We start from the raw sequence: 13,848 nt of genomic DNA, 5'->3' as shown, positions 1-13,848 counted from the left end.
GAGTGAAAGTACAAGTATCGTACTAGAAAAAGATTTTGGTAGAAGTAAAAGTTACCTTTTAGAATAGTACCTAGGTAAAAGTCTTAAAGTATCTGATGTATACTGTACTTAAGTATCAAAAGTAATTTTCTGATATTTAATGTGCTTAAGTATTTGAAGTAAAAGTAAAAAGTAAAAAGCAAGCGGTTTTATTTTGAATTGTTATTGTGAACTTTATTTTGGCTTTCTTATAGTAAAGCATAAAGCATATTCAGGGTTCCCATATCTTATTTCAAAGAAAAAAACAGAAACAGAAATGGCACTTTTGCATGAACTTCAGGTAAAAATGAAAAGTAAATAACTTATTTCTTTCAAAAAAATGACCTGCTGGTAGGGAGAGCATTTTGGTCATGTGGTATGAGCATTTCTAGGGCTTACTCCCCTGGTCACCATCTCACTCTCTCACACACACACACACACACACACACACACACACAGGCCACCTATGTCCAGCAGCTACTAATATGCCAGTCATTAGTTGAAACTGAAAATGTCTGTTCATCTTCAAAAGAAGCTGGTTTTCAAAGTTGCCAGAATTCAGTGCCCGGGTAGCCTGACGAGCCAGACCCACATTAAAATGTAATTTGCTGCCGCTAGGGTGCGTCTAGATTTCTAGGCTAGTGCCCGGGAGTTTCAGGCCCAAGACCGGCCCACGTTCTCCATATAGTGGAAATTGGATAAATGAAGCAACATTTCAGCTCTTACTTTCCTGTAGTTTTGATTAGTACCATGGTTCAACAAATGTGTAAAGGTTATATAATAATTCACTTCAACTGAGAAGTTAACAAAAAATATTCCACTATTCCACAAGTTAACAAAAACTGAAAGAAAGAAAGAAAGCCTTTGAAATGTAGCCTATCCCACGCCTCCACAAAGAGGCATATTGAACTAATATTTAGGCTACATGTTTTTTGCATGGCTATATTGTTGTTTGGTGATTTAGCCTACTCCTTTAGGCTACTACACCCTCTTCTGAGCAAACAAGGCATATAGGTTTATCATGTAGGGTAATTGCTCTTTCTTACATTAAATAACTTTAATTTATCCTCTCTACTTGTCCCTGTAGTCATGGCCTCCTCATCACTAATTTCGGGCTCATCATTTTCAGTGGTCGACTGGTTGATCTGCTGCTCAGTCTCTCCTGGCCTCTTTCTACCCTCCATCCTTCCTGACGCTTGTCTACTGTAGGGCCGGCTCGGCTATCCGTATCTGAGAAAACTTTTTGGAAAAGACCCAACCAAATCTTTTTGAGAGGGGAGAACTCCCTCACGTAGGCTACAACCCATGCAGAGGCATTGCATTGGTGTCATGCACATAATGCGGAACGTGTCCTACTTTAAGAAAAGATAGACTAACGTGACAAATGTCAATATTTTTTTCCTCGACCGGCCCAAAAGTGAAGCGGCCCACCGGGAATTCTCCCGATTCTCCTGATTACCCAGTGTGTTTTCAGCTTACAGAAAGCTGCCAATGTACAGAAACATTTCTTGCAAATACGGCCACGGGTGTATGACGTACTCTTCACCACTACCCTGTTCACCGAGTTCACCACTATCGTCGGGGTGGTCATCTATGATAACGGGAGGTCCTGCAGTAGGTGCTCGTGCTTCCATGGCGGTTTCAGTTGTGCGTCCTCCTCCTTTAGCAACAAACGCGCTGAAATAGAGCGCGCAGCGTGCGTAATGCAATCTAGGAGCAGTGATTCGCCAAACCTCCCTTATTGCAGTCGCACACATCTTCTAATTCTATCTTTTAGTAACGAGTAACGAAGATGCTTAGTGGAAATATAACGGAGTAAAAGTATACATTTTATCTAGGAAATGTAGTGGAGTAAAAGTGAAAGTTGACATAAATTTAAATAGCGAAGTAAAGTACAGATACGTGAAATTTCTACTTAAGTACAGTAACGAAGTATTTGTACTCCGTTACATTACAACACTGGTCAAGGTTAACAATACAACATCATGCCCTCTGACCCTCAACACTGGAACACATACTGAAAATAAGCTCCATCTTAACACCTCAAAAACCAAAGAAATGGTTGTGGACATGAGAAGGTGGCCTAACACCAAAGCCCCGTCTATTATAGGTGAACAGCCTATAACCTTGACTGACTCCTTTAAATTTCTTGGCTCACATATCAGCCATACTTTTGAAATGGGACATTAACACCACCCACATTAACAAAAAGGCGAATCAGAGACTTTATTTCCTAAGACAACTGAAAAAGTTTCATGTCAACAAAACCCTTTTGCTGCTCTTCTACAAATCCATCATTGAAAGCTTTATTTCATCTTCAATCACCGTCTGGTATGGGAGCTCTGACTGTCGCACCACGAGGAAATTAGAGAGAGTTGTCACCAAAGCCTCCAACATCACTGGTTGTGACCCATCAGTCCACTCTCTGTATGCTGAACGCAGCTTGAACCGAGCAACCAAGATCATCAGGGACGCCTCGCATCCGAGCCATGATCTCTTCCAACTTCTGCCCTCTGGAAGACGCTATAGATCTCTAAAGACAGGAACAACGCGCTTCAACAACAGCTTCTACCCTTCAGCAGTTAGACTCCTGAACTCCTGAAGATTTGCAACTCTACTTATTTATTTATATTTATTTAATTTATCCCCTCCCGCTATTATCAATTTCAAGAGGTGAAAATCACTAGATCGAAACATGTCAAGGCTTTTATGTATTTTTCCAGAGTATTAGGAAAGGAAAAGTTTACGCTAGTATGAAAGATAAAGTTTATAACATAACGGTAAATTTGCCTAATCTGTTCTGATTACATAACGTTATTACTGTCAACTGGGGTGACTTCGGACACAAAAAATAAGAAAAAAATTGGAATTTATTTACAAACCTGACAAAAAATTGGCAAGTGGGCTATGCGACTCTGACTGATGATTGCATTCAGGAAGCATTGCACCATGTCAACAGCGGTCTACACCACGTTAGTTTCAGGTTTTTTAATTAAAAATGAAGACGATCTATTCTTAATAATTGCTTCAATCATCGGAGAGGCAAACTACTTACGAATTTGCAAAAAAAAAACATTCCTTTTCTATAAAACCTTGGTCTGGCATAGTATTTCACGTTGTTAATCTGGCTTGTGTTGAACAGAAAATTGGTTGCTACGGAAACATGATGTCACACTTTAGTACTCTATAAGCTGAAAGGTTATTGTTCTAAAAGTAACAAAATTATATAATAAATATAATGTCCCTTGTCTAATGGAGTTCTATGATAGTGAGCCTATGGTAATGACCACATTTTAGGGTTGGAGGTGACAAGAGTGATGTTCAATGGTGTCGTGGTTCATTGGTTACAACTAACATTTTGTAGATCAGTGGTCATACCATGGTTGGCTGGCTTCCCCAACGACCAAGAGCGCATGAAAAGATGGATGACAATGGTCAGCCGTCAAAACATGCAAATGACAGGGACCAGCAACAATCAAAAACTACCTTACAAAAAAAGTACCCTTACATTGAAGATGACAGTAGGTGCGAATAAGGCAACTTAAAATGGAGAAGAGAGCAAGAGAGGGCTCTTGCACAGCAAAAAAGAATGAATTTGGCGCTAAGAAAGAGGAACAATTTAGTTAATCAGAAGTTCAAACAAATGTTTAACAGAGACCAAATGACAGCCCTTGGACAGGAAAAGAAGAGAGGAATACGGTGGGGAGAGGAGACAATTAAAAAAGCAAATAAGATTTACCGCTGGCACCGCCGGTTATAAAACCCTCCAGCAAATGCAAATTCCACTGCCTAATATCCGCACGCTGCAAAGGAGGATGCAACATGTAAAGCTGGAGCCGGGAGTTTTTGGGGGAAGTGTTCGAGATGCTGAGGCTGAAGGCAGGGGCCACGTGCTTAACATCCCAGTGTTTATGCTGGCTGGAGCTACAACACGGTGGAAACATGTCGTGGCTTGTGTGTGTGTGTGTGTGTGTGTGTACATGTGTGTGTGTGCGCAACACGGTGGAAACACGTTGTGGCTTGTGTGTGTGTGTGTGTGTGTGTGTGTGTGTACATGTGTGTGTGTGTGCGCAACACGGTGGAAACATGTCGTGGCTTCCCACTACAGCGGCAATTCCACCTTGGTGCAGTTTACCGGCCCATCATAGTCAGCATTGTTGAAGCGGCGGCGTCTGTAGGGCTTCACGTGCTTAACATCACCACAGACATGGGGAGCCCCAATTGAGCAATGTGGAAGTCCTTTGGGGTGACCTATGATCCAGCATCCTGTTGAGCAATGTGGAAGTCCTTTGGGGTGACCTATGATCCAGCATCCTGTTGAGCAATGTGGAAGTCCTTTGGGGTGACCTATGATCCAGCATCCTGTTGAGCAATGTGGAAGTCCTTTGGGGTGACCTATGATCCAGCATCCTGTTGAGCAATGTGGAAGTCCTTTGGGGTGACCTATGATCCAGCATCCTGTTGAGCAATGTGGAAGTCCTTTGGGGTGACCTTTGACCATGGACCATGTCCTTCCAAGAGGTCATGGCACTTAAGCACAGAGGTGTCCTAGAGCCTAGCCATTTCGAGAAAATGAAGGTGAGTTCAGCAATGCACGTATTCAGCAAATCAACAAGTGCTGCCCTGAGGTACATGGTAGAGGAGCGCAGACCAGAGTCCTACCTTACAACGGCATGGGTTTTGGAGAAGATGGACCACTGCTTTGACCTCAAGTCGTCCCGCAATGTTGTCACTGCCCTCAGTCACTTCAAGATGGAAGAGTATGAAAAGGCCATCAGCTTCCTCCGCGACTCGATCCATCTTTTTTCAGGGGCTGAATATCGGTCCCCAGGGCAGCTGGAAACCAGTCCAGACAGGACTGGTGATGGCCACAACGACAATACTGGAGGTCCAGCAAGATCTGTTGAGACAGGGGCACAAATTTGTCCTTACAAGCCGGTTCACTCAGGACTGCCTAGAAAATACTTTTTCTTGCATACGTCAGAGGAACTTTTTCTTGCATACGTCAGAGGAACTTTTTCTTGCATACGTCAGAGGAACTTTTTCTTGCATACGTCAGAGGAACAGAGGAGTTCCAATACACACTATGGGCTGTCACTCGAGGGCAGTTGCTCTCGGCAACGCAACGCATACTGGCAGTTACCTGGATGATGCATCAGACCACTTGGCGGACTTCTTGGACAGCCAGAACAGCAGCTGAGGTTGTGAGAGTGGAGCAGCTGGTAAACCCATCACCACCTGACCTCACAAAGACCGAGTCTTGTGTCCTCTACCACCTGGCAGGATACATAGCGAAGAGGGTCATCGGCTTCTCGCTCTGTGAGGAATGCCAGTGTGCACTGGTTGAAAAAGTAACCAACACAACAAGTGAGAGCTGTTTTACTACAGTTAAAGGAATTTAAAAGGGGTGCATTATGCCGGCCATCCGATGAGCTGTTCACTCTCCTGCAGCACGTGGAGCAGCTGTTCCGTTCCAAGACGAGTGATTCCCTTATGGAATCCTCCAATGTAGTGGAGCAGCTGTTCCGTTCCAAGACGAGTGATTCCCTTATGGAATCCTCCAACGTAGTGGAACAGCTGGAAAGAGGCCATGAGCCTGGACAGCAACCTTCCCTCATGCCATGAGCTGAAAAAACAAATCCTTTCAACGTTGAAAGCCATGGCAGCCGTGGCCTACTGGTTAGCGCTTCGGACTTGTAACCAGAGGGTTGCCGCTTCAAACCCCGACCAGTAGGCACGGCTGAAGTGCCCTTGAGCAAGGCACCTAACCCCTCACTGCTCCCCGAGCGCCACTGTTGTTGCAGGCAGCTCACTGCGCCGAGATTAGTGTGTGCTTCACCTCACTGTGTGTTCACTGTGTGCTGAGTGTGTTTCACTAATTCACAGATTGGGATAAATGCAGAGACCAAATTTCCCTCACGGATCAAAAGAGTATATATACTTATATATAGGTTAAGGATTCAATCAAAATGCATCGGGGCGGAGAGGAAGGTAAACAGCTGTAATAAGGGGTACCTTGCCAAGAGGGCGATTTCCACACAGCAGACTTCCTCACCTAAGGTCATACCATCTAGGCCACTGCCAAACACCTTACTGGTTGCCATGGATGTATTTGGCCTCTCCATTCCGACACACCGTCCACAGTCTCCGCAGTCGCCATCACCAGTAGTCGCCATCACCAGCAGTCGCCATCATCATCCTTCGCCATCACCAGCAGTCGCCATCACCAGCCAGCTCAAGCAGTCATCGTCTCCAGCAGCAGTGTCCAACTCAAAACATTCAAATCCCACTCTTCCCCCCTCTCCTCTGGTGTTCCCCAAGGTTCTGTCCTTGGACCCCTTCTGTTCATTATCTACCTTCTCCCTCTTGGCCATATTTTCCGTAAACATAACATTCAGTTCCATTGCTATGCAGATGACACCCAGCTCTACCTATCCACTAAACCTACCAAATCCCTCCCTCCCATCTCTCTATCCAACTGTCTTCAGGAAATTAGATCCTGGTTTTCCCTAAACTTTCTCAAGCTCAACAGTGACAAAACGGAACTCCTCCTTATTGGCACCAAATCCATCCTCTCTAAAATAAATGACTTCTCCATCTCCATCGACAATTCATCTGTGTCCCCCTCACCCCAGGTAAAGAGTCTGGGTGTCATCCTAGATAGCACTTTGTCATTCCAGTCCCACATCAATAACATCACTCGGTTTGCATATTTCCATTTACGTAATATCTCTCGCTTGCGCCCATCTCTCTCCCCCAACAGTGCTGAATTTCTGGTTCACACCCTGGTCACCTCCTACTGCAACTCTCTCCTCTATGGTTTACCTGACAAATCCATCCATAAACTACAACTGGACCAAAACACCTGTCCTGCAGCAACTTCATTGGCTCCCCTTCAAATACCGCATCATTTACAAGATCCTCCTCCTTACATTTAAAGCTATCAACAATCTTGCTCCTCAGTATCTTACTGAGCTCCTCCATATCAAGACACCCATCCGTTCTCTCAGATCTTCTTCCTCTATTCAGCTCATCCTCCCACCTGCTCGTCTGGTTACCATGGGGACTAGAGCTTTCAGTCACTCAGGCCCCCACCTCTGGAACTCTGTGCCCCACTACATTCAACACTCCACGTCCATAACCACTTTCAAATCTCACCTAAAAACTCATCTTTTCAGACAGGCCTACTCTCTTAATTTTTTTTTCTTTCTCTTTCTCTCTTTCTTTTGCTCTTTTTTATTAATAGTACTAGTGCAGTGCCCGTTCAAACATGCTATTCCTGTAGCCCAATTACATGCCTGCAGGTAGGCCTGCTTGGAAAATAGAATAGGGAAAAACATAATTCCAGGTAAGCATTCAATAATGAATAGGCCTACAGATAATATAATAATATAATAAATGTGAAGTGAGCAGAATTTAAGCATGGCTACATGTGACATTTTTTAAAAATGAAAATTACATAATCCTAACAGCTGTTTTGAGTCAAGGCTATATGCTTAGCCTATTGAATAACTTGATAATAGAGAAAACAAACCATTTTGTGGAATGGTGGCATCATATGAAATTTGCAACGGTGTGACTCAAAAACAGTCTCTGGTGGCCTATAAGTGACATCACACTCTGCCACTCGTTGCTTGTCGCTGGTTATGCTTTGCATGTGTGGCATTCTGAAACGTTCTTTAATGCGGGACCATTATCGCTCGTTTCAATTTAAGACCTTGCAGTTGGAAATGTCATTTGCTTATTCAAAGTCTAAAGACAGTCCAAAGTAGCCTGGGCTATTCGAAGTGTCATTTTGAAGAGCCACTGCATACCTGTGTGTCTTGGCGTGTTGTTGCAAAATCCGTGGAGTTCACTTTACTGTTGAGGTCAGACATGTTACGTTTTTACCTGTGTAACCTACACTGATCCAGCTCTGCCAAAGCCCTGCTTCTATACTCACTGGTAGCTTACAGTACAGTGGTGTGTGGGAGGGGGAGTGGCTAGCTGCGAAAGCCAATGTGCTTCTTTTAACGATATATTTAACGATATCTTTTGCATTTCTTATTCAAACAATGTCAAATTTGGCACTGCACTTACTCATGCCCATAGCAAGACACCTGAAATCAGTCTGACAAACGGTCAGTGAGATATGCGCGCCACAGACACACAGACAGACAGACAGACAGACACACACACAGACGCTTCTTGCTTTATAGATAGATTATCATGTTATTTTATTGCTTGTTTTCTCTGATTGCTTGTTTAATGGATTGAATATTTTATTGTTGATTTTGTAAGGTGACCTTGAGTGTTCAGAAAGGCGCCCATAAATAAAATGCATTATTATTATTATTATTATTATTAACAAATTAAGTCACACTACTGTACTATGTCACAATACTGTACTATGTGTCAGGGGTCATAGTGATTGTGCTTGACCTTTTTGATGCCCCTTTTCAGGTTAGCCCTGGATGAGCTATAGGCCTGAGCATCACCTGATCTGAATGCGATGTCTCGTGCCTTCAGCAGGAGTCTGACCTCACTGTTCAGCCATGGCTTCTGGTTAGGGAAAGTGGTAATCCGTTTGAGGGTGGTGACACTGTTGATGTTGGAGTTGATACAGTCCAGAATGGAGGAGGCGTATAAATCAAATGTCTGTGTGGGAGTCATGGGAGGCCAAACACTCTCCAGTCCGTGTTTTCAAAACGCTGCTGAAGTGCCAGACTTGGCTCTGGCGGGGCCACTAAAATAGGATCCTGCCAAGAGATGAAACAACTAACAACTATCGTTCAGCATTTTACAGGGTGCACTTTGTACCTTGATTTAAACAACCTCAACAAATTGCTTTATGGGTCCTTTTCCAGGTAAGTCACACAGAGGCCACGTGGCCTTGTTATTCTTCAACACGGGAAAAGCACAATTCAGATACGGGGAACATTGACAGCAAATGAAAAAAACAAACAGGGGAACATGTGAGACTACAAGCTACTCTAGTGTGACTGTGGGGGCAATTAACTAGCCTAGCCTACTCTAGTGTGACTGTCTTATGTTCCTGTTTTTTGCTCTTTCCAGTTTACTAACAGGAGTGTCATGAACGTAGTCACAGTCAAGCTGCCCGTGGCTGACTGCATAAGTTCGGCAAGCTTAACTTTACGTGTCATAATGTCAACTAAAACATAAGTCACACCTTAATTCTATCACTTGAGAAATCGTTCCATTTTTCTCTTTATACGTATCTCTATATCTTTTCTCTTTATAGAGATACGTATATCTATATCTTTTCTCCTTATACGTATCTCTATATCTTTTCTCTTTATAGAGATACGTATATCTATATATTTTCTCTTTATACGTATCTCTATATCTTTTCTCTTTATAGAGATACGTATATCTATATCTTTTCTCTTTATACGTATCTCTATATCTTTTCTCTTTATAGAGATACGTATATCTATATCTTTTCTCTTTATACGTATCTCTATATCTTTTCTCTTTATAATGTCAACTAAAACATAAGTCACACCTTAATTCTATCACTTGAGAAATCGTTCCATTTTTCTCTTTATACGTATCTCTATATCTTTTCTCTTTATAGAGATACGTATCTCTATATCTTTTCTCTTTATACGTATCTCTATATCTTTTTCATACGTATCTCTATATCTTTTCTCTTTATAGAGATACGTATCTCTATATCTTTTCTCTTTATAGAGATACTTATCTCTATATCTTTTCTCTTTATGCGTATCTCTATATCTTTTCTCTTTATACGTATCTCTATATCTTTTTCATACGTATCTCTATATCTTTTCTCTTTATAGAGATACGTATCTCTATATCTTTTCTCTTTATACGCATCTCTATATCTTTTTCATACGTATCTCTATATCTTTTCTATATCTTTTCTCCTTATACGTATCTCTATATCTTTTCTCTTTATAGAGATACGTATATCTATATATTTTCTCTTTATACGTATCTCTATATCTTTTCTCTTTATAGAGATACTTATCTCTATATCTTTTCTCTTTATACGTATCTCTATATCTTTTCTCTTTATAGAGATACGTATATCTATATCTTTTCTCCTTATACGTATCTCTATATCTTTTTCATACGTATCTATATCTTTTCTCTTTATACGTATCTCTATATCTTTTCTCTTTATTAGTGATGGGGACGAGACCGCCTATGCCGAGTCCGAGACAAGACCGAGTCTTTGAGGAACCAAGTCCGAGTCGAGACCGAGTCCTTTAGGAGTCGAGACCGAGTCGAGACCAAGACCATAAAAACATGTCAGTTTTCATATTCATGATCTAATATCACCCCAATTAATAATCAACAGTTAGGCCCAGGCTTGGAATTTCACCATTTTAGGGGCAAGGCCACTTGGCCTTCAGTTGGGCATATTTGGTGGGGGGCACAAAGGCCACATGTCAGGGCACCAAGGCCAAAGTTAACTATACAGTAGTAGGCTATAAAAATAATCAAAGTTGTCTTTAGCCTATTCACAGCAGTAGACCTGCATCACTGTATGAAACATTACAAAAACATGAAACATGACATATTAAATAGAACTGTAAATCATGTAATCATCTAATATTTAGATGTCTAGGCTATATTTAATATTTATATTTATTTTATATTTGGCCTGTTATGGAATCATGTATTGAGCAATTTAAGCACAGCTCAGCTTTAAGAAACTCAGATAGCCTAGATGCATGCTTAGCATTTTTTGATCATTAAGACTCCTTTCACAAACTCTTACTCTATATCCTCTGATTTTAATATTTACCTATATCTAGGCAATATTTGTAACATTTATTTTGTATTTGGCCTGTTATGAAATCATGAAGAACGATTTAAACAGATTTTGAAACCTAAAGACCAAAGTTGGAGACATGAATGTAGACCTTGCTGCAGATTACATTTTTAATTTAACCGGAATACGCTGGAACGGCTTACTGTACAGGGGACTGCTTTATTTCTGGTAAGGTCTGCTGTTTATTCTGATATATGGTTTGTCGTGTTGAACTAAGGGTTCGTGAAGTATTCCACCGAGATGAATGGGTAGGGGAGATGGGTATAGCACCTTATGTAGACGTTATGATTAAATTTAATTATATTATTTACTTTTCTCGCGAACCGTTCACCACAGCAATTAGCGGCTAACATCGTTTAAAAGCTGAGAAAAAGCTCTTTCATGTGATGTGATACATGTGTCTGTGTGATGAGTAGGCTTAACGATTGCGAGTATTTCAACTGAGAAGAATGGGTGAGTTTGGACGCACTTTCTGTCTTGCCATGCTGCTGTCATTTTCTCCACTGTGTAAGACTGAATTAGTTTGCGCTGTGATGCTAAGATTATTTTGACAGGCTATAGGCTAAATAAAAATCGCTATTAAACGGACGCAAAGCAGAATATTGAAAGAAGGGGGCACCAAGGCCAACGCAAGGGGCAAAGACGTGGCCGCCGTGAAATTTCATTTTCAGTTTTTTTATATATGAACATAAAAAAATGCGCTGGTCTCGAGGACTCGGTCTGAAATTACGAGTCCTTCTCTTCCCACTGTGGTCCGAGACCGAGTCAAGACCGAGTCTTTGAAGGAACAAGTCCGAGTCGAGTCCGAGAAAGCAGAAATCGGTCTCGAGTACTACATCACTGCTCTTTATACGCATCTCTATATCTTTTTCATATTTATCTCTATATCTTTTCTCTTCATACGTATCTCTATATCTTTGAAACTAGAAAATAAGGGGAGCATACCTATGTTCCCCACTTTGTATGGGAATGGGGAACATAGTACCCTTTTTTAAAACCCTAACCCAAATCCGAGCAGGGTACATAGGACCCTTTTTTAAAACCCTAACCATAACCCTAACCCCGAGCAGGGTACATAGGGATGACCCCGTGATACGCTTTAAACCAATTACATCGCTCAGGGGCGCCTGCAGGAATTAATGCTATGGTACGCACACCCAGAACCCCCCCCCCCCCCCCCCCCCCGCAAAAAATTTTTTCACAATATTTGTCCGTTTTAGGTCCGTGCATTGGTCAGCAAAAAACCCTACATAGCATAACAACATCCACATTCAATAATACAACGACAACGTCAATGACCTATTCATTTGGACAACTTGATACAGCCCTATACAGGCTAAAGTTATCTTTAGTTCTGTTCTAGCGTAACGTCACGTCTGGCATTAGTGCAGTTTAACGTTCTGACAAGCACACCAATTGCCTACCTTGTTCTTGTCCATCTGGAATAACTCCTAGCTTTGCTGCCTCCATCCTTTCTGTTTTCGTTGTTTAAACTTGTGATATCCATGTTGAATATTGAGTTAGTGAATTAGCTCAACATTGTGTGCTGATAACCATATATAGATAGCCGAGTAAAAGAAAACAACAAGTAGCATATTGCTGCGTGCGTATTCTCTCTCCTGCTCAAACAAAATGTGTGCACGTTAAGTTTGATAACGTGTTCACTAACTTTACGTAATAGAAAATGGTAAATAGCCTGATGGCATGCAGCTAATGGGATACTGTGCACAGTTGGGAAGGTATGGTAGGCCAATTTGGTGTAAATACACACACACACAAGGGAAATTTTCTCTCGCTGTTGAGTAGCCTGATGGTAGGCACAGTGCGTACGTACGTACACCTGCAGGCGCGCCTGACATCGCTTACATGCTGCTAGGAAGCTAGTCGATACAAGTTTGATAACTAGCAAAATTGGTTAATTTCCAAAATAAAACCAGTCTGGTTATAAGCTCATGTCGTTGAGGTGGTCTTTCATCCTGTGGCTGACTGGTCGTTTGTAAACTCTTCCCAATTAATTGGACTTTTCCATGCAAGCTATTTAGCATTAGGCCTTATACTGAACTCTAAGATATTTAGCATTAGGCCTTATACTGAACTCTGCTGCATTTTTCCCCAAAGAACCATAAAAGACGCTAACATCCTGACGTAAACATTTCTTTGTAGAAATTGTGTGACAGACTTTGGCCTGGCATTGCCTAAAGGCAAACTGAGCAGGCACGAGTAGGCTATGTTTTCTTGCACAGCTACTGAAGATGTAGGTATTTACAAGCATAAAAGACAAACATACAGCAATGTAAAGATGTAAAGCCCATAGTCAACACACTGGGAAGTGTGATGCATGTTTAGGTCTCATAGAGGACGTGCCAGGGAGAAGAGGTCTGGTCACTTGACATTATTTGACCGACCAGGGGTACGTTCCTAGAAAGTGTAGTTGGATTTTTTGTAAAATTCTCCCGTGTGAAAGCAGCTAAACTTATTCGTTTTTAACATGTGTGGACAAATTATCAAGACCCATCAAATCAATTGTAAATACACATTGGCATATTCTATCAACATACACCTCTTTGAACAACACATTTGCTGCACCACCTCTCTTCACTCTTAAAAGGTCTAGTAACTTAAACAATCTGTTGTTAAGGTCGGACGTGATTCGCACAGGGAAGTCCTCCTTCATCAAAGGGTGCTTCCCTTGCAGAAATTGCGCTGCTTGTCCACACATGTTAAAAACTAATACGTTTAGCTGCTTTCACACGGGAGAATTTTACAAAATAGATTCATTGATAAATTGTTCTACGAAAAACGTAATTTATCTTTTGCAATGCCCCTGCCAGTTATCATACGTTGGGAAAACATCGAGACAACTAAGAACAAGACTGAGTGAACACAATTCAGCCATTCGTAGGAGTGACATACTGTAACTTCACCGGTAGCAAGACACTTCATAGAAAAGAATCACACTTTAGAAGATCTTAAATGCACTGGTATAGAACACGTAGAGAGAGCCCATAGAGACGGAGATTTAGACA

This window comes from Alosa pseudoharengus, unplaced genomic scaffold (genome assembly GCF_046254945.1).
Source record: "Alosa pseudoharengus isolate Yale_2024_CS ecotype anadromous, Long Island Sound unplaced genomic scaffold, YU_APseudo_1.1 YU_APseudo_1.1_scf_13, whole genome shotgun sequence".
In the NCBI taxonomy this organism is placed as follows: Eukaryota; Metazoa; Chordata; class Actinopteri; order Clupeiformes; family Clupeidae; genus Alosa; species Alosa pseudoharengus.
This window is presented reverse-complemented; position numbering follows the sequence as displayed.